Source organism: Oncorhynchus mykiss, chromosome 14 (assembly GCF_057628025.1).
Source record: "Oncorhynchus mykiss isolate SJ-2025 chromosome 14, ASM5762802v1, whole genome shotgun sequence".
NCBI classification, from domain to species: Eukaryota; Metazoa; Chordata; class Actinopteri; order Salmoniformes; family Salmonidae; genus Oncorhynchus; species Oncorhynchus mykiss.
The window spans coordinates 40,200,001-40,219,360 of record NC_143035.1 but is presented as its reverse complement, the minus strand read 5'-3'; the positions used below and the strand labels follow the sequence as shown (position 1 = coordinate 40,219,360).

The 19,360-nt window shown below is 50.1% G+C and overlaps 1 long non-coding RNA gene across 1 annotated transcript in view; it reads right to left on the bottom strand.

Annotated features, from left to right (window-relative positions):
• Nucleotides 1-19,360, bottom strand: part of LOC149978368 (uncharacterized) — a 639,609-nt gene that overhangs the window by 466,877 nt on the left and 153,372 nt on the right. The gene's annotated exons all lie outside the window — the stretch shown is intronic.

Sequence of the window (19,360 nt, the reverse complement as noted above, 5' to 3'; positions counted from 1 at the left end):
TATCACTCTAACGCTCCATCACTATCGCTCCATCACTCTATCACTCTAACGCTCCATCACTCTATCACTCTAACGCTCCATCACTATCGATCCATCACTCTATCACTCTATCGCTCCATCACTCTATCACTCTAACGCTCCATCACTCTAACGCTCCATCACTATCGCTCCATCACTATCGCTCCATCACTCTATCACTCTAACGCTCCATCACTCTAACGCTCCATCACTATCGCTCCATCACTATCGCTCCATCACTCTATCACTCTAACGCTCCATAACTCTATCACTCTAACGCTCCATCACTATCGCTCCATCACTCTATCACTCTAACGCTCCATAACTCTATCACTCTAACGCTCCATCACTATCGCTCCATCACTCTATCACTCTAACGCTCCATCACTCTATCACTCTAACGCTCCATCACTATCGCTCTATCGCTCCATCACTCTAACGCTCCATCACTCTATCACTCAATCGCTCCATTACTCTATCGCTCCATTACTCTATCGCTCCATCACTCTAACGCTGTGGTTAAGGATTATTGTGAAATAATGTCTGTCTAATTCTTCCACAGACCTTCAATGATTCATAGCACACAGACCCTATTGAGAGGCTATTCAATTAGATTCAACACAGCTATTCAATTAGATTCAACACAGCTATTCAATTAGATTCAACAAGGTTATCCAATTAGATTCAACACAGTTATTCAATTAGATTCAACACAGTTATTCAATTAGATTCAACACAGTTATCCAATTAGATCAAACAAGGTTATCCAATTAGATCAAACAAGGTTATCCAATTAGATTCAACAAGGTTATCCAATTAGATCAAACAGGGTTATCCAATTAGATTCAACACAGCTATTCAATTAGATTCAACACAGTTATTCAATTAGATTCAACACAGTTATCCAATTAGATTCAACACAGTCATTCAATTATTACAATTGTTCATTATTAAAGTGTCAGTATGTCACTTTTTGGATGACCTGACCAAATTCACATAGAAATGTGGGTTATATCTCTATCATTCTACTTGAAAACACGTCTAAGAAGTGCTATATCTGTGCTATGTGTTATAGAGCTGTCATTCTCATTGGAAGCCAGTCTAAGAAGCTGTAGATCTGTTTTATGTGTTATATATCTGTCATTCTCATTGGAAGCCATTCTAAGAAGCTGTAGGTCTGTTCTATGTGTTATAGAGCTGTCATTCTCATTGGAAGCCATTCTAAGAAGCAGTAGGTCTGTTCTATGTGTTATAGATCTGTCATTCTCATTGGAAGCCAGTCTAAGAAGCAGTAGGTCTGTTCTATGTGTGCTATTTCTATGCTTCCCGTTCTTAAGTTTAGTTCGTGCGTCTTTTGCTTTCGGCTTTGTTCGCCAGCTTCAAACAGCCGAAACAACAATAATGGTGATGGAAAATATATTTCACAGCGGTTTTAGACGAGACATCGATTCTCTACACTACACTTGTTTTGTCACATGAACTGAAATTAGACGAACAATTAAGAGTTTTAGAAAACCAGGAAATGATTTGTGCATAGTGGAATTTTAAGCAATATAAATATTTACAGTATTCTACCTGTAGGAATTATGGGAAGATTGTTCCATTTAGTCAGATTTGCATTCATAATGTTGAGTAATGGAATAAAGTTATCTTTATATAAGGCATAAACCCTTCCGCCCTTCTTCTTACCAGAGAGATGTTTGTTTCTGTCGGCGCGATGCATGAAGAAGCCAGGTGACTGTACCGACTCAGATAGCGTGTCTCGAGTGAGCCATGTTTCCTTGAAACAAAGAACGTTACAATCTCTGATGGCTCTCTGGAATGCAACCCTTGCTCAGATTTCGTCTACCTTGTTGTCAAAGAGACTGGACATTGGCGAGTAGTATACTCAGGAGCAGTGTGCGATGTGCCCGTCTACGGAGCCTGGCTTTAACCTTCCTGAGTCTGAGGGTGGTTTTAACCTTCCTGAGTCTGAGGGTGGTTTTAACCTTCCTGAGTCTGAGGGTGGTTTTAACCTTCCTGAGTCTGAGGGTGGTTTTAACCTTCCCGAGTCTGAGGGTGGTTTTAACCTTCCTGAATCTGAGGGTGGTTTTAACCTTCCTGAGTCTGAGGGTGGTTTTAACCTTCCTGAGTCTGAGGGTGGTTTTAACCTTCTTGAGTCTGAGGGTGGTTTTAACCTTCCTGAGTCTGAGGGTGGTTTTAACCTTCCTGGGTCTGAGGGTGGTTTTAACCTTCCTGAGTCTGAGGGTGGTTTTAAACTTCTTGAGTCTGAGGGTGGTTTTAACCTTCCTGGGTCTGAGGGTGGTTTTAACCTTCTTGAGTCTGAGGGTGGTTTTAACCTTCTTGAGTCTGAGGGTGGTTTTAACCTTCCTGTTCCATTCTTCCTCTTCCTGTTCCATTCTTCCTCTTCCTGTTCCACTCTTCCTGTTCCATTCTTCCTCTTCCTGTTCCACTCTTCCTGTTCCATTCTTCCTCTTCCTGTTCCACCCTTCCTGTTCCATTCTTCCTCTTCCTGTCCCACTCTTCCTGTTCCATTCTTCCTCTTCCTGTCCCACTCTTCCTGTTCCATTCTTCCTCTTCCTGTCCCACTCTTCCTGTTCCATTCTTCCTCTTCCTGTCCCACTCTTCCTGGTCCATTATTCCTCTTTCTGTTCCACCCTTCCTGTTCCATTCTTCCTCTTCCTGTCCCACTCTTCCTGTTCCATTCTTCCTCTTCCTGTCCCACTCTTCCTGTTCCATTCTTCCTCTTCCTGTCCCACTCTTCCTGTTCCTTTCTTCCTCTTCCTGTCCCACTCTTCCTGTTCCATTCTTCCTCTCCCTGTTCCTCTCTTCCTCTCCCTGTTCCTCTCTTTTTGTTCCTCTCTTCCTGTTCCACTCTTCCTCTCCCTGTTCCTCTCTTCCTGTTCCTCTCTTCCTCTCCCTGTTCCTCTCTTCCTGTTCCTCTCTTCCTGTTCCTCTCTTCCTGATCCTCTCCCTGTTCCTCTCTCCCTGTTCCTCCACTCTTCCTGTTCCACACTTCTTGTTCCACTCTTCTTCTCCCTGTTCCTCTCTTCCTCTTCCTGTTCCACTCTGCCTCTCCCTGTTCCTCTCTTCCTCTCCCTGTTCCTCTATTCCTGTTCCACTCTTCCTCTCCCTTTTCCTCTCTTCCCGTTCCTCTCTTCCTGTTCCACTCTTCCTGTTCCACTCTTCTTGTTCCACTCTTCCTGTTCCTCTCCCTGTTTCACTCTTCCTCTCCCTGTTCCTCTCTTCCTCTCCCTGTTCCTCTCTTCCTGTTCCTCTCTTCCTGTTCCACTCTTCCTGTTCCACTCTTCTTGTTCCACTCTTCTTCTCCCTGTTCCTCTCTTCCTCTTCCTGTTCCACTCTGCCTCTCCCTGTTCCTCTCTTCCTCTCCCTGTTCCTCTATTCCTGTTCCACTCTTCCTCTCCCTGTTCCTCTCTTCCTGTACCTCTCTTCCTGTCCCTGTTCCACTCTTCCTCTCCCTGTACCTCTCTTCCTGTAACACTCTTCCTCTCCCTGTTCCACTCTTCCTCTCCCTGTTCCTCTCTTCCTGTTCATCTCTCCCTGTCCCTCTCTTCCTGTTCCTCTCCTCCTCTCCCTGTATCTCTCTTCCTCTCCCTGTTCCTCTCTTCCTGTTCCTCTCTTCCTCTCCCTGTTCCTCTCTCCGCTGTTCCTCTCTTCCTGTTCCACTCTTCCTGTTCCACTCTGCCGCTCCCTGTTCCTCTCTTCCTCTCCCTGTTCCCCTCTTCCTCTCCCTGTTCCTCTCTTCCTGTTCCTCTCTTCCTCTCCCTGTTCCTCTCTTCCTTTTCCACTCTTCCTGTTCCACACTTCTTGTTCCACTCTTCTTCTCCCTGTTCCTCTCTTCCTCTTCCTGTTCCACTCTGCCTCTCCCTGTTCCTCTCTTCCTCTCCCTGTTCCTCTATTCCTGTTCCACTCTTCCTCTCCCTTTTCCTCTCTTCCCGTTCCTCTCTTCCTGTTCCACTCTTCCTGTTCCACTCTTCTTGTTCCACTCTTCCTGTTCCTCTCCCTGTTTCACTCTTCCTCTCCCTGTTCCTCTCTTCCTCTCCCTGTTCCTCTCTTCCTGTTCCTCTCTTCCTGTTCCACTCTTCCTGTTCCACTCTTCTTGTTCCACTCTTCTTCTCCCTGTTCCTCTCTTCCTCTTCCTGTTCCACTCTGCCTCTCCCTGTTCCTCTCTTCCTCTCCCTGTTCCTCTATTCCTGTTCCACTCTTCCTCTCCCTGTTCCTCTCTTCCTGTACCTCTCTTCCTGTCCCTGTTCCACTCTTCCTCTCTCTGTACCTCTCTTCCTGTAACACTCTTCCTCTCCCTGTTCCACTCTTCCTCTCCCTGTTCCTCTCTTCCTGTTCATCTCTCCCTGTCCCTCTCTTCCTGTTCCTCTCCTCCTCTCCCTGTATCTCTCTTCCTCTCCCTGTTCCTCTCTTCCTCTCCCTGTTCCTCTCTCCGCTGTTCCTCTCTTCCTGTTCCACTCTTCCTGTTCCACTCTGCCGCTCCCTGTTCCTCTCTTCCTCTCCCTGTTCCTCTCTTCCTCTCCCTGTTCCACTCTTCCTCTCCCTGTTCCTCTCTTCCTCTCCATGTTCCTCTCTTCCTCTCCCTGTTCCTCTCTTCCTGTACCTCTCTTCCTCTCCCTTTTCCTCTCTTCCTGTTCCTCTCTTCCTCTCCCTGTTCCTCTATTCCTGTTCCACTCTTCCTCTCCCTTTTCCTCTCTTCCCGTTCCTCTCTTCCTGTTCCACTCTTCCTGTTCCACTCTTCTTGTTCCACTCTTCCTGTTCCTCTCCCTGTTTCACTCTTCCTCTCCCTGTTCCTCTCTTCCTCTCCCTGTTCCTCTCTTCCTGTTCCACTCTTCCTGTTCCACTCTTCTTGTTCCACTCTTCTTCTCCCTGTTCCTCTCTTCCTCTTCCTGTTCCACTCTGCCTCTCCCTGTTCCTCTCTTCCTCTCCCTGTTCCTCTATTCCTGTTCCACTCTTCCTCTCCCTGTTCCTCTCTTCCTGTACCTCTCTTCCTGTTCCACTCTTCCTCTCCCTGTTCCACTCTTCCTCTCCCTGTACCTCTCTTCCTGTAACACTCTTCCTCTCCCTGTTCCACTCTTCCTCTCCCTGTTCCTCTCTTCCTGTTCATCTCTCCCTGTCCCTCTCTTCCTGTTCCTCTCCTCCTCTCCCTGTGCCTCTCTTCCTCTCCCTGTTCCTCTCTTCCTGTTCCTCTCTTCCTCTCCCTGTTCCTCTCTCCGCTGTTCCTCTCTTCCTGTTCCACTCTTCCTGTTCCACTCTGCCGCTCCCTGTTCCTCTCTTCGTCTCCCTGTTCCTGTCTTCCTCTCCCTGTTCCTCTCTTCCTGTTCCACTCTTCCTGTTCCTCTCTTCCTCTCCCTGTTCCTCTCTCCGCTGTTCCTCTCTTCCTGTTCCACTCTTCCTGTTCCACTCTTCCTCTCCCTGTTCCTCTCTTCCTCTCCATGTTCCTCTCTTCCTCTCCCTGTTCCTCTCTTCCTGTTCCTCTCTTCCTCTCCCTGTTCCTCTCTTCCTGTTCCTCTCTTCCTCTCCCTGTTCCTCTCTTCCTGTTCCTCTCTTCCTCTCCCTGTTCCTCTCTTCCTCTCCCTGTTCCTCTCTTCCTCTCCCTGCTCCTCTCTTCCTGTTCCACTCTTCCTCTCCCTGTTCCTCTCTTCCTGTTTCCGCTCTTCCTCTCTCTGTTCCTCTCTTCCTCTCCCTGTGCCTCTCTTCCTGTTCCACTCTTCCTCTCCCTGTTCCACTCTTCCTGTTCCTCTCTTCCTGTTCCTCTCTCCCTGTTCCACTCTTCCTCTCCCTGTTCCACTCTTCCTCTCCCTGTTCCTCTCTTCCTGTTCCTCTCTTCCTGTTCCACTCTTCCTCTTGCTGTTCCTCTCCTCCTCTCCCTGTGCCTCTCTTCCTGTTCCTCTCTTCCTGTTCCTGTTCCTCTACTCCTTTCCCTGTGCCTCTCTTCCTCTCCCTGTTCCTCTCTCCCTGTTCCTCTCTTCATGTTCCTCTCTTCCTGTTCCTCTCTTCCTCTCCCTGTACCTCTCTTCCTCTCCCTGTTCCTCTCTTCCTCTCCCTGTTCCTGTCTTCCTCTCCCTGTTCCTCTCTTCCTGTTCCACTCTTCCTGTTCCTCTCTTCCTCTCCCTGTTCCTCTCTCCGCTGTTCCTCTCTTCCTGTTCCACTCTTCCTGTTCCACTCTTCCTCTCCCTGTTCCTCTCTTCCTCTCCATGTTCCTCTCTTCCTCTCCCTGTTCCTCTCTTCCTCTCCCTGTTCTTCTCTTCCTGTTCCTCTCTTCCTCTCCCTGTTCCTCTCTTCCTCTCCCTGTTCCTCTCTTCCTCTTCCTGTTCCTCTCTTCCGTTTCCATTCTTCCTCTCCCTGTTGCTCTATTCCTGTTCCACTCTTCCTCTCTTTGTTCCTCTCTTCCTCTCCTTGTTCCTCTCTTCCTGTTCCTCTCTTCCTGTTCCACTCTTCCTCAACCTGTTCCTCTCTTCCTGTTCCTCTCTTCCTGTTCCACTCTTCCTGTCCTTGTTCCACTCTTCCTATCCCTGTTCCACTCTTCCTGTTCCTCTCTTCCTGTTCCTCTCTCCCTGTTCCTCTCTTCCTGCTCCACTCTTCCTCTTCCCGTTCCTCTCCTCCTCTCCCTGTTCCTCTTTTCCTCTCCCTGTTCCTCTCTTCCTGTTCCTCTCTTCCTCTCCCTGTTCCTCTCTTCCTGTTCCTTTCTTCCTGTTCCACTCTCCCTCTCCCTGTTCTACTCTTCCTCTCCCTGTTCCTCTCTCCCTGTTCCTCTCTTCCTCTCCCTGTTCCACTCTTCCTCTCCCTGTTACTCTTCCTCTCTTCCTGTTCCTCTCTCCCTCTCCCTGTTCCTCTTCCTCTCTTCCTGTTCCTCTCTTCATCTCCCTGTTCATCTCTCCCTGTTCCTCTCTTCCTCTCCCTGTTCCACTCTTCCTCTCCCTGTTCCTCTTCCTCTCCCTGTTCCACTCTTCCTCTCCCTGTTCCTCTCTTCCTGTTCCACTCTTCCTGTCCTTGTTCCACTCTTCCTATCCCTGTTCCACTCTTCCTGTTCCTCTCTTCCTGTTCCTCTCTCCCTGTTCCTCTCTTCCTGCTCCACTCTTCCTCTTCCCGTTCCTCTCCTCCTCTCCCTGTTCCTCTTTTCCTCTCCCTGTTCCTCTCTTCCTGTTCCTCTCTTCCTCTCCCTGTTCCTCTCTTCCTGTTCCTTTCTTCCTGTTCCACTCTCCCTCTCCCTGTTCTACTCTTCCTCTCCCTGTTCCTCTCTCCCTGTTCCTCTCTTCCTCTCCCTGTTCCACTCTTCCTCTCCCTGTTACTCTTCCTCTCTTCCTGTTCCTCTCTCCCTCTCCCTGTTCCTCTTCCTCTCTTCCTGTTCCTCTCTTCATCTCCCTGTTCATCTCTCCCTGTTCCTCTCTTCCTCTCCCTGTTCCACTCTTCCTCTCCCTGTTCCTCTTCCTCTCCCTGTTCCACTCTTCCTCTCCCTGTTCCTCTCCCTGTTCCTCTTTTCCTGTTCCTCTCTCCGCTGTTCCTCTCTTCCTGTTCCACTCTTCCTGTTCCACTCTGCCGCTCCCTGTTCCTCTCTTCCGCTCCCTGTTCCTCTCTTCCTGTCCCTGTTCCACTCTTCCTCTCCCTGTTCCTCTCTTCCTCTCCATGTTCCTCTCTTCCTCTCTTCCTGTTCCTCTCTTCCTCTCCCTGTTCCTCTCTTCCTCTCCCTGTTCCTCTCTTCCTGTTCCTCTCTTCCTTTCCCTGTTCCTCTCTTCCTCTCCCTGTTCCTCTCTTCCTCTCCCTGCTCCTCTCTTCCTGTTCCACTCTCCCTCTCCCTGTTCCTCTCTTCCTGTTCCGCTCTTCCTCTCTCTGTTCCTCTCTTCCTATCCCTGTGCCTCTCTTCCTGTTACTCTCTTCCTGTTCCACTCTTCCTCTCCCTGTTCCACTCTTCCTCTCCCTGTTCCTCTCATCCTGTTCCTCTCTTCCACTCTTTCTCTCCCTGTTCCACTCTTCCTCTCCCTGTTCCTCTCTTCCTGTTCCTCTCTTCCTGTTCCACTCTTCCCTTGCTGTTCCTCTCCTCCTCTCCCTGTGCCTCTCTTCCTGTTCCTCTCTTCCTCTCCCTGTTCCACTCTTCCTCTCCCTGTTCCTCTCTTCCTCTCCATGTTCCTCTCTTCCTCTCCCTGTTCCTCTCTTCCTGTTCCTCTCTTCCTCTCCCTTTTCCTCTCTTCCTGTTCCTCTCTTCCTCTCCCTGTTCCTCTATTCCTGTTCCACTCTTCCTCTCCCTTTTCCTCTCTTCCCGTTCCTCTCTTCCTGTTCCACTCTTCCTGTTCCACTCTTCCTGTTCCACTCTTCCTGTTCCTCTCCCTGTTTCACTCTTCCTCTCCCTGTTCCTCTCTTCCTCTCCCTGTTCCTCTCTTCCTGTTCCACTCTTCCTGTTCCACTCTTCTTGTTCCACTCTTCTTCTCCCTGTTCCTCTCTTCCTCTTCCTGTTCCACTCTGCCTCTCCCTGTTCCTCTCTTCCTCTCCCTGTTCCTCTATTCCTGTTCCACTCTTCCTCTCCCTGTTCCTCTCTTCCTGTACCTCTCTTCCTGTTCCACTCTTCCTCTCCCTGTTCCACTCTTCCTCTCCCTGTACCTCTCTTCCTGTAACACTCTTCCTCTCCCTGTTCCACTCTTCCTCTCCCTGTTCCTCTCTTCCTGTTCCTCTCCTCCTCTCCCTGTGCCTCTCTTCCTCTCCCTGTTCCTCTCTTCGCTGTTCCTCTCTTCCTGTTCCACTCTTCCTGTTCCACTCTGCCGCTCCCTGTTCCTCTCTTCGTCTCCCTGTTCCTGTCTTCCTCTCCCTGTTCCTCTCTTCCTGTTCCTGTCTTCCTCTCCCTGTTCCTCTCTTCCTGTTCCTCTCTTCCTGTTCCTCTCTTCCTCTCCCTGTTCCTCTCTTCCTGTTCCTCTCTTCCTCTCCCTGTTCCTCTCTTCCTCTCCCTGTTCCTCTCTTCCTGTTTCCGCTCTTCCTCTCTCTGTTCCTCTCTTCCTCTCCCTGTGCCTCTCTTCCTGTTCCTCTCTTCCTGTTCCACTCTTCCTCTCCCTGTTCCTCTCATCCTGTTCCTCTCTTCCTGTTCCTCTCTTCCTGTTCCACTCTTCCTCTCCCTGTTCCACTCTTCCTCTCCCTGTTCCTCTCTTCCTGTTCCTCTCTTCCTGTTCCACTCTTCCTCTTGCTGTTCCTCTCCTCCTCTCCCTGTGCCTCTCTTCCTGTTCCTCTCTTCCTGTTCCTGTTCCTCTACTCCTCTCCCTGTGCCTCTCTTCCTCTCCCTGTTCCTCTCTTCCTGTTCCTCTCTTCATGTTCCTCTCTTCCTGTTCCTCTCTTCCTCTCCCTGTACCTCTCTTCCTCTCCCTGTTCCTCTCTTCCTCTCTTCCTCTCCCTGTTCCTCTCTTCCTCTCCCTGTTCCTCTCTTCCGTTTCCATTCTCCCTCTCCCTGTTCCTCTCTTCCTGTTCCGCTCTTCCTCTCTCTGTTCCTCTCTTCCTATCCCTGTGCCTCTCTTCCTGTTACTCTCTTCCTGTTCCACTCTTCCTCTCCCTGTTCCACTCTTCCTCTCCCTGTTCCTCTCATCCTGTTCCTCTCTTCCACTCTTTCTCTCCCTGTTCCTCTCTTCCTCTCCCTGTTCCTCTATTCCTGTTCCACTCTTCCTCTCCCTGTTCCTCTCTTCCTGTACCTCTCTTCCTGTTCCACTCTTCCTCTCCCTGTTCCACTCTTCCTCTCCCTGTACCTCTCTTCCTGTAACACTCTTCCTCTCCCTGTTCCACTCTTCCTCTCCCTGTTCCTCTCTTCCTGTTCCTCTCCTCCTCTCCCTGTGCCTCTCTTCCTCTCCCTGTTCCTCTCTTCGCTGTTCCTCTCTTCCTGTTCCACTCTTCCTGTTCCACTCTGCCGCTCCCTGTTCCTCTCTTCGTCTCCCTGTTCCTGTCTTCCTCTCCCTGTTCCTCTCTTCCTGTTCCTGTCTTCCTCTCCCTGTTCCTCTCTTCCTGTTCCTCTCTTCCTGTTCCTCTCTTCCTCTCCCTGTTCCTCTCTTCCTGTTCCTCTCTTCCTCTCCCTGTTCCTCTATTCCTGTTCCACTCTTCCTCTCCCTTTTCCTCTCTTCCCGTTCCTCTCTTCCTGTTCCACTCTTCCTGTTCCACTCTTCTTGTTCCACTCTTCCTGTTCCTCTCCCTGTTTCACTCTTCCTCTCCCTGTTCCTCTCTTCCTCTCCCTGTTCCTCTCTTCCTGTTCCTCTCTTCCTGTTCCACTCTTCCTGTTCCACTCTTCTTGTTCCACTCTTCTTCTCCCTGTTCCTCTCTTCCTCTTCCTGTTCCACTCTGCCTCTCCCTGTTCCTCTCTTCCTCTCCCTGTTCCTCTATTCCTGTTCCACTCTTCCTCTCCCTGTTCCTCTCTTCCTGTACCTCTCTTCCTGTCCCTGTTCCACTCTTCCTCTCTCTGTACCTCTCTTCCTGTAACACTCTTCCTCTCCCTGTTCCACTCTTCCTCTCCCTGTTCCTCTCTTCCTGTTCATCTCTCCCTGTCCCTCTCTTCCTGTTCCTCTCCTCCTCTCCCTGTATCTCTCTTCCTCTCCCTGTTCCTCTCTTCCTCTCCCTGTTCCTCTCTCCGCTGTTCCTCTCTTCCTGTTCCACTCTTCCTGTTCCACTCTGCCGCTCCCTGTTCCTCTCTTCCTCTCCCTGTTCCTCTCTTCCTCTCCCTGTTCCACTCTTCCTCTCCCTGTTCCTCTCTTCCTCTCCATGTTCCTCTCTTCCTCTCCCTGTTCCTCTCTTCCTGTACCTCTCTTCCTCTCCCTTTTCCTCTCTTCCTGTTCCTCTCTTCCTCTCCCTGTTCCTCTATTCCTGTTCCACTCTTCCTCTCCCTTTTCCTCTCTTCCCGTTCCTCTCTTCCTGTTCCACTCTTCCTGTTCCACTCTTCTTGTTCCACTCTTCCTGTTCCTCTCCCTGTTTCACTCTTCCTCTCCCTGTTCCTCTCTTCCTCTCCCTGTTCCTCTCTTCCTGTTCCACTCTTCCTGTTCCACTCTTCTTGTTCCACTCTTCTTCTCCCTGTTCCTCTCTTCCTCTTCCTGTTCCACTCTTCCTGTTCCACTCTTCTTGTTCCACTCTTCTTCTCCCTGTTCCTCTCTTCCTCTTCCTGTTCCTCTCTTCCTCTCCTTGTTCCTCTATTCCTGTTCCACTCTTCCTCTCCCTGTTCCTCTCTTCCTGTACCTCTCTTCCTGTTCCACTCTTCCTCTCCCTGTTCCACTCTTCCTCTCCCTGTACCTCTCTTCCTGTAACACTCTTCCTCTCCCTGTTCCACTCTTCCTCTCCCTGTTCCTCTCTTCCTGTTCATCTCTCCCTGTCCCTCTCTTCCTGTTCCTCTCCTCCTCTCCCTGTGCCTCTCTTCCTCTCCCTGTTCCTCTCTTCCTGTTCCTCTCTTCCTCTCCCTGTTCCTCTCTCCGCTGTTCCTCTCTTCCTGTTCCACTCTTCCTGTTCCACTCTGCCGCTCCCTGTTCCTCTCTTCGTCTCCCTGTTCCTGTCTTCCTCTCCCTGTTCCTCTCTTCCTGTTCCACTCTTCCTGTTCCTCTCTTCCTCTCCCTGTTCCTCTCTCCGCTGTTCCTCTCTTCCTGTTCCACTCTTCCTGTTCCACTCTTCCTCTCCCTGTTCCTCTCTTCCTCTCCATGTTCCTCTCTTCCTCTCCCTGTTCCTCTCTTCCTGTTCCTCTCTTCCTCTCCCTGTTCCTCTCTTCCTGTTCCTCTCTCCTCTCCCTGTTCCTCTCTTCCTGTTCCTCTCTTCCTCTCCCTGTTCCTCTCTTCCTCTCCCTGTTCCTCTCTTCCTCTCCCTGCTCCTCTCTTCCTGTTCCACTCTTCCTCTCCCTGTTCCTCTCTTCCTGTTTCCGCTCTTCCTCTCTCTGTTCCTCTCTTCCTCTCCCTGTGCCTCTCTTCCTGTTCCACTCTTCCTCTCCCTGTTCCACTCTTCCTGTTCCTCTCTTCCTGTTCCTCTCTCCCTGTTCCACTCTTCCTCTCCCTGTTCCACTCTTCCTCTCCCTGTTCCTCTCTTCCTGTTCCTCTCTTCCTGTTCCACTCTTCCTCTTGCTGTTCCTCTCCTCCTCTCCCTGTGCCTCTCTTCCTGTTCCTCTCTTCCTGTTCCTGTTCCTCTACTCCTTTCCCTGTGCCTCTCTTCCTCTCCCTGTTCCTCTCTCCCTGTTCCTCTCTTCATGTTCCTCTCTTCCTGTTCCTCTCTTCCTCTCCCTGTACCTCTCTTCCTCTCCCTGTTCCTCTCTTCCTCTCCCTGTTCCTGTCTTCCTCTCCCTGTTCCTCTCTTCCTGTTCCACTCTTCCTGTTCCTCTCTTCCTCTCCCTGTTCCTCTCTCCGCTGTTCCTCTCTTCCTGTTCCACTCTTCCTGTTCCACTCTTCCTCTCCCTGTTCCTCTCTTCCTCTCCATGTTCCTCTCTTCCTCTCCCTGTTCCTCTCTTCCTCTCCCTGTTCTTCTCTTCCTGTTCCTCTCTTCCTCTCCCTGTTCCTCTCTTCCTCTCCCTGTTCCTCTCTTCCTCTTCCTGTTCCTCTCTTCCGTTTCCATTCTTCCTCTCCCTGTTGCTCTATTCCTGTTCCACTCTTCCTCTCTTTGTTCCTCTCTTCCTCTCCTTGTTCCTCTCTTCCTGTTCCTCTCTTCCTGTTCCACTCTTCCTCAACCTGTTCCTCTCTTCCTGTTCCTCTCTTCCTGTTCCACTCTTCCTGTCCTTGTTCCACTCTTCCTATCCCTGTTCCACTCTTCCTGTTCCTCTCTTCCTGTTCCTCTCTCCCTGTTCCTCTCTTCCTGCTCCACTCTTCCTCTTCCCGTTCCTCTCCTCCTCTCCCTGTTCCTCTTTTCCTCTCCCTGTTCCTCTCTTCCTGTTCCTCTCTTCCTCTCCCTGTTCCTCTCTTCCTGTTCCTTTCTTCCTGTTCCACTCTCCCTCTCCCTGTTCTACTCTTCCTCTCCCTGTTCCTCTCTCCCTGTTCCTCTCTTCCTCTCCCTGTTCCACTCTTCCTCTCCCTGTTACTCTTCCTCTCTTCCTGTTCCTCTCTCCCTCTCCCTGTTCCTCTTCCTCTCTTCCTGTTCCTCTCTTCATCTCCCTGTTCATCTCTCCCTGTTCCTCTCTTCCTCTCCCTGTTCCACTCTTCCTCTCCCTGTTCCTCTTCCTCTCCCTGTTCCACTCTTCCTCTCCCTGTTCCTCTCTTCCTGTTCCTCTCTTCCTGTTCCTCTCTTCCTCTCCCTGTTCCTCTCTTCCTGTTCCACTCTTCCTGTCCTTGTTCCACTCTTCCTATCCCTGTTCCACTCTTCCTGTTCCTCTCTTCCTGTTCCTCTCTCCCTGTTCCTCTCTTCCTGCTCCACTCTTCCTCTTCCCGTTCCTCTCCTCCTCTCCCTGTTCCTCTTTTCCTCTCCCTGTTCCTCTCTTCCTGTTCCTCTCTTCCTCTCCCTGTTCCTCTCTTCCTGTTCCTTTCTTCCTGTTCCACTCTCCCTCTCCCTGTTCTACTCTTCCTCTCCCTGTTCCTCTCTTCCTCTTCCTGTTCCTCTCTTCCGTTTCCATTCTTCCTCTCCCTGTTGCTCTATTCCTGTTCCACTCTTCCTCTCTTTGTTCCTCTCTTCCTCTCCTTGTTCCTCTCTTCCTGTTCCTCTCTTCCTGTTCCACTCTTCCTCAACCTGTTCCTCTCTTCCTGTTCCTCTCTTCCTGTTCCACTCTTCCTGTCCTTGTTCCACTCTTCCTATCCCTGTTCCACTCTTCCTGTTCCTCTCTTCCTGTTCCTCTCTCCCTGTTCCTCTCTTCCTGCTCCACTCTTCCTCTTCCCGTTCCTCTCCTCCTCTCCCTGTTCCTCTTTTCCTCTCCCTGTTCCTCTCTTCCTGTTCCTCTCTTCCTCTCCCTGTTCCTCTCTTCCTGTTCCTTTCTTCCTGTTCCACTCTCCCTCTCCCTGTTCTACTCTTCCTCTCCCTGTTCCTCTCTCCCTGTTCCTCTCTTCCTCTCCCTGTTCCACTCTTCCTCTCCCTGTTACTCTTCCTCTCTTCCTGTTCCTCTCTCCCTCTCCCTGTTCCTCTTCCTCTCTTCCTGTTCCTCTCTTCATCTCCCTGTTCATCTCTCCCTGTTCCTCTCTTCCTCTCCCTGTTCCACTCTTCCTCTCCCTGTTCCTCTTCCTCTCCCTGTTCCACTCTTCCTCTCCCTGTTCCTCTCCCTGTTCCTCTCTTCCTGTTCCTCTCTCCGCTGTTCCTCTCTTCCTGTTCCACTCTTCCTGTTCCACTCTGCCGCTCCCTGTTCCTCTCTTCCGCTCCCTGTTCCTCTCTTCCTGTCCCTGTTCCACTCTTCCTCTCCCTGTTCCTCTCTTCCTCTCCATGTTCCTCTCTTCCTCTCTTCCTGTTCCTCTCTTCCTCTCCCTGTTCCTCTCTTCCTCTCCCTGTTCCTCTCTTCCTGTTCCTCTCTTCCTTTCCCTGTTCCTCTCTTCCTCTCCCTGTTCCTCTCTTCCTCTCCCTGCTCCTCTCTTCCTGTTCCACTCTCCCTCTCCCTGTTCCTCTCTTCCTGTTCCGCTCTTCCTCTCTCTGTTCCTCTCTTCCTATCCCTGTGCCTCTCTTCCTGTTACTCTCTTCCTGTTCCACTCTTCCTCTCCCTGTTCCACTCTTCCTCTCCCTGTTCCTCTCATCCTGTTCCTCTCTTCCACTCTTTCTCTCCCTGTTCCACTCTTCCTCTCCCTGTTCCTCTCTTCCTGTTCCTCTCTTCCTGTTCCACTCTTCCCTTGCTGTTCCTCTCCTCCTCTCCCTGTGCCTCTCTTCCTGTTCCTCTCTTCCTCTCCCTGTTCCACTCTTCCTCTCCCTGTTCCTCTCTTCCTCTCCATGTTCCTCTCTTCCTCTCCCTGTTCCTCTCTTCCTGTTCCTCTCTTCCTCTCCCTTTTCCTCTCTTCCTGTTCCTCTCTTCCTCTCCCTGTTCCTGTTCCACTCTTCCTCTCCCTTTTCCTCTCTTCCCGTTCCTCTCTTCCCGTTCCACTCTTCCTGTTCCACTCTTCCTGTTCCACTCTTCCTGTTCCTCTCCCTGTTTCACTCTTCCTCTCCCTGTTCCTCTCTTCCTCTCCCTGTTCCTCTCTTCCTGTTCCACTCTTCCTGTTCCACTCTTCTTGTTCCACTCTTCTTCTCCCTGTTCCTCTCTTCCTCTTCCTGTTCCACTCTGCCTCTCCCTGTTCCTCTCTTCCTCTCCCTGTTCCTCTATTCCTGTTCCACTCTTCCTCTCCCTGTTCCTCTCTTCCCGTTCCTCTCTTCCTGTTCCACTCTTCCTGTTCCACTCTTCCTGTTCCACTCTTCCTGTTCCTCTCCCTGTTTCACTCTTCCTCTCCCTGTTCCTCTCTTCCTCTCCCTGTTCCTCTCTTCCTGTTCCACTCTTCCTGTTCCACTCTTCTTGTTCCACTCTTCTTCTCCCTGTTCCTCTCTTCCTCTTCCTGTTCCACTCTGCCTCTCCCTGTTCCTCTCCTCCTCTCCCTGTGCCTCTCTTCCTCTCCCTGTTCCTCTCTTCGCTGTTCCTCTCTTCCTGTTCCACTCTTCCTGTTCCACTCTGCCGCTCCCTGTTCCTCTCTTCGTCTCCCTGTTCCTGTCTTCCTCTCCCTGTTCCTCTCTTCCTGTTCCTGTCTTCCTCTCCCTGTTCCTCTCTTCCTGTTCCTCTCTTCCTCTCCCTGTTCCTCTCTTCCTGTTCCTCTCTTCCTCTCCCTGTTCCTCTCTTCCTCTCCCTGTTCCTCTCTTCCTGTTTCCGCTCTTCCTCTCTCTGTTCCTCTCTTCCTCTCCCTGTGCCTCTCTTCCTGTTCCTCTCTTCCTGTTCCACTCTTCCTCTCCCTGTTCCTCTCATCCTGTTCCTCTCTTCCTGTTCCTCTCTTCCTGTTCCACTCTTCCTCTCCCTGTTCCACTCTTCCTCTCCCTGTTCCTCTCTTCCTGTTCCTCTCTTCCTGTTCCACTCTTCCTCTTGCTGTTCCTCTCCTCCTCTCCCTGTGCCTCTCTTCCTGTTCCTCTCTTCCTGTTCCTGTTCCTCTACTCCTCTCCCTGTGCCTCTCTTCCTCTCCCTGTTCCTCTCTTCCTGTTCCTCTCTTCATGTTCCTCTCTTCCTGTTCCTCTCTTCCTCTCCCTGTACCTCTCTTCCTCTCCCTGTTCCTCTCTTCCTCTCTTCCTCTCCCTGTTCCTCTCTTCCTCTCCCTGTTCCTCTCTTCCGTTTCCATTCTTCCTCTCCCTGTTGCTCTATTCCTGTTCCACTCTTCCTCTCCCTGTTGCTCTATTCCTGTTCCACTCTTCCTCTCCCTGTTGCTCTATTCCTGTTCCACTCTTCCTCTCTCTGTTCCTCTCTTCCTCTCCCTGTTCCTCTCTTCCTGTTCCTTCTTCCTGTTCCACTCTTCCTGTCCTTGTTCCACTCTTTCTATCCCTGTTCCTCTCTTCCTGTTCCTCTCTTCCTGTTTCTCTCTCCCTGTTCCTCTCTTCCTGTGCCTCTCTTCCTGTTCCTCTCTTCCTGTATCTCTCTTCCTGTTCCACTCTTCCTCTCCCTGTTCCACTCTTCCTCTCCCTGTTCCTCTCTTCCTCTCCCTGTGCCTCTCTTCCTGTTCCTGTTCCTCTCCTCCTCTCCCTGTGCCTCTATTCCTCTCCCTGTTCCTCTCTTCCTGTTCCACTCCTCCTCTCCCTGTTCCTCTCTCCCTGTTCCTCTCTTCCTGTTCCACTCTTCCTCTCCCTGTTCCTCTCTTCCTTTTATTTTTATTTTTTTATTTTACCTTTGTTTAACTAGGCAAGTCAGTTAAGAACAAATTCTTATTTTCAATGACGGCCTGGGAACAGTGGGTTAACTGCCTGTTCAGGGGCAGAACGACAGATTTGTACCTTGTCAGCTCGGGGGTTTGAACTCGCAACCTTCCGCTTACTAGTCCAACGCTCTAACCACTAGGCTACCCTGCCGCCCCTGCCGCCCCTCTCTTCCTCCACCTGTTCCTCTCTTCCTCTCCCTGTTCCACTCTTCCTCTCCCTGTTCCTCTTCCTCTCCCTGTTCCTCTCTCCCTCTCCCTGTTCCTCTCTCCCTCTCCCTGTTCCTCTCTTCCTGTTCCTCTCTTCTTCTCCCTGTTCCTCTCTTCCTCTCCCTGTTCCTCTTTTCCTGTTCCACTCTTCCTCTCCCTGTTCCTCTCTTCCTGTTCCTCGCTTCCTGTTCCTCTCTTCCTGTTCCACTCTTCCTCGCCCTGTCCCTCTCTTCCTCTCCCTGTTCCTCTCTTCCTCTCGCTGTTCCTCTCTTCCTCTCCCTGTTCCTCTCTTCCTCTCCCTGTTCCACTCTTCCTCTCCCTGTTCCTCTTCCTCTCCCTGTTCCTCTCTCCCTCTCCCTGTTCCTCTCTTCCTCTCTCAGTTCCTCTATTCCTCTCCCTGTTCCTCTCTTCCTGTTCCACTCTTCCTCTCTCTGTTCCTCTCTTCCTGTTCCTCGCTTCCTGTTCCTCTCTTCCTCTCCCTGTTCCCCTCTTCCTCTCCCTGCTCCTCTCTTCCTCTTCCTGTTCCACTTTTCCTCTCCCTGTTCCTCTCTTCTTCTCCCTGTTCCTCTCTTCCTCTCCCTGTTCCTCTCTTCCTCTCCCTGTTCCAATCTTCCTCTCTGTGTTCCCAGTGTAGAGTCACCACCCCTAATCCCCTACACACACCCAGATGAAGACACACACACACACACACACACACACACACACACACAATAACACACCAAGCCGGCCACACACACACCAATGGTTACACACTAATTTCATTTCCTTGTTCACAATGAACACACTTCAACCTGCCAGTTCCCCTCACTGCCTTTGATAAGCAAAAGACCCCCGTGGAATTGAGGTTAAAGCCTGCGAAAACAAGACTGAGGGAGAGAAAAATAAAGCGCCTCGCTTCTCCTCTCTGCTTCATTCAGACAACAAGACCCTATCGTCTCACACGGGATTGAGCCTAATAATATTTGCTCTCTGTGTAAGGAACCTCTGTGATGTTTACACACAAGCATGGACGTGAGCGTACCAACATGGACTTGAGCGTACCAAGCGGGAAAACACGCCTGAATATACACGAACACACGTTCACACGCATACACATATGAAAACACACTCACACATATAAACACACGCACACACACACACACACCTAGGGTGGGCTAACACTGTGTGTTCATGTCCCACTCTCTCACAAGGAGAGAGTATTCAGTGGGGAGAGAGAGAGAGAGAGAGAGAGAGGGAGAGGGAGAGGGAGGGAGAGAGAGAGGGAGAGGGAGAGGGAGAGCAGAGAGATCTCTTGTCTTTCACACATCTAAATGGAGAACATCTATGTGTGAATAACCCATCTGATTGGCTCAGAGTCAGGAAGCAGGATGAGACCATCCAGACTCTTGGTACTTGTTGGCTGCTCCTTTTATCAGAGCATCAATAGGGATGGCAGACTGGTACTGGGAACATTATGGAAGCAGAGCAGTGGTCATACTAACACACATATCACTGTCTCTATGGTAATAGTTACAGATACTACGGTCTCTATAGTAATAGTTACAGATACCACTGTCTCTATGGTAATAGTTACAGATACTACTGTCTCTATGGTAATAGTTACAGATACTACTGTCTCTATGGTAATAGTTACAGATACTACGGTCTCTATAGTAATAGTTACAGATACCACTGTCTCTATGGTAATAGTTACAGATACTACTGTCTCTATGGTAATAGTTACAGATACTACTGTCTCTATGGTAATAGTTACAGATACTACTGTCTCTATGGTAATAGTTACAGATACCACTGTCTCTATGGTAATAATTACAGATACTACTGTCTCTATGGTAATAGTTACAGATACTACTGTCTCTATGGTAATAGTTACAGATACCACTGTCTCTATGGTAATAGTTATAGATACTACTGTCTCTATGGTAATAATTACAGACACTACTGTCTCTATGGTAATAGTTACAGATACTACTGTCTGTATGTTAATAGTTATAGATACTACTGTCTCTATGGTAATAGTTACAGATACTACTGTCTCTATGGTAATAGTTACAGATACTACTGTCTCTATGGTAATAGTTATCGATACTACTGTCTCTATGGTAATAGTTACAGTTACTACTGTCTCTATGGTAATAGTTATAGATACTACTGTCTCTATGGTAATAGTTACAGATACCACTGTCTCTAGGGTAATAGTTACAGATTCTACTGTCTCTATGGTAAAAGTTACAGATACTACTGTCTCTATGGTAATAGTTACAGATACTACTGTCTCTATGGTAATAGTTACAGATACTACTGTCTCTATGGTAATAGTTACAGATACTACTGTCTCTATGGTAATAGTTACAGATACTACTGTC